A 1571-nucleotide genomic window follows, 5' to 3' on the forward strand; every position below is an offset into this window, starting at 1 on the left:
CACCAGGTCCTGGAAGGGAAGATGCTTGTTGCCGCCGGATAAACAATTTTAAAGCATTAAAATAATTTTCTTGAGGGACATATCATCTTGATTTTGTAGTGTCTTGCATGTGGTTGTAATAATGTCATCTCAGCAGGCAAAATTATTGACAACTGAAATTGCTAAGAAATAGGAAAATCATGGTTGTCTGACTGTATAATCTTCCAGCTCTTTTAAGATTTTCACCTTATTGGTTCGTCCCTCTTGCTGGTAAGATATTGCAACTGCTTCATGGTTAAGCTATTTTCATCTTATCACATACCAGTTATATCTATCAAATACCAGTTATATCTATCAAACACACACACACACACACACACACTACCTACCTCTCTATACATTACCGGACTTCGCCTACAAATGGTTACACCGGGAGCAAAAAGTCACCTGCAACATCTTTAATGGAGAGAAATAACGTACAATCTCTAAGACAGTTTTCGAACGAGTGGGGTCGATCATTTCCCTACTGCGTTGATTCGTCCTTGATGGAGCTCACTGGGTGAAGTTCGATAGCCCATGATTTAATCTGGAGCGGCATACAAACAACCCTTCCTGGCGAGCTGACCGCTGAAACAGCATGCCTTTTACGGTTAGGCTTCCCTGACTCGTGTATATCTAGTTTACCAGTGTATACATGAAGTAGAGCCTTACAGGTGTATTAATGACTTCCATTCCCTATAACAGTTGCATTTGCTTGCCTTCAATTCCTCATTGAATTCTCGGCTATCTTTTAGTATCGTTTCGTAGGCTTACGTTTAAGTTGCTGACCTACTAGACCTGCTGTGAGATATTTCGGAAGTGATTATCAACGAAGGTAGGCTGAGGGCGATTGGTAGAATATAAGAAAAAGGTCCACCATAGTGACACTGATAATTGGAACCATCTCCAACATTATCCTCTTCCTGAATTGTTTCTATTACTGCGTTATAAATTCTGTTGACAACGTATTGCATGAGCAATTACATGGAAAAAAGTTTGTAAGGCATTTCCAGTTAATAGACATTTTTGTATCATAATACGCAATTATATATATATATATATATATATATATATATATATATATATATATATATATATATATATATTTTTTTTTTTTTTTTTTTCTTTTTTTTTCATACTATTTGCCATTTCCCGCGTTAGCGAGGTAGCGTTAAGAACATAGAACTGGGCCTTAGAGGGAATATCCTCACCTGACCCCCTTCTCCGTTCCTTCTCTTGGAAAGTTAGAAAAAAAAAAAAAGAGGGGAGGATTTCCAGCCCCCCGCTCCCTCCCCTTTTAGTCGCCTTCTACGACACGCAGGGAATACGTGGGAAGTATTCTTTCTCCCCTATCCCCAGGGATATATATATGTATATATATATATATATATATATATATATATATATATATATATATATATATATATATATATATATATATATATATGAACAGGGTGTGTTGAATTAGTAGTTATCACTGTAAGAAGAATCTTTCATTTGGGTGTAGGACAGAGCTGAACTCGATCATGTGGAAGAAAGAATGATGCTGGCCT

This window comes from Panulirus ornatus, chromosome 17, assembly GCF_036320965.1.
Source record: "Panulirus ornatus isolate Po-2019 chromosome 17, ASM3632096v1, whole genome shotgun sequence".
Lineage (NCBI taxonomy): Eukaryota > Metazoa > Arthropoda > Malacostraca > Decapoda > Palinuridae > Panulirus > Panulirus ornatus.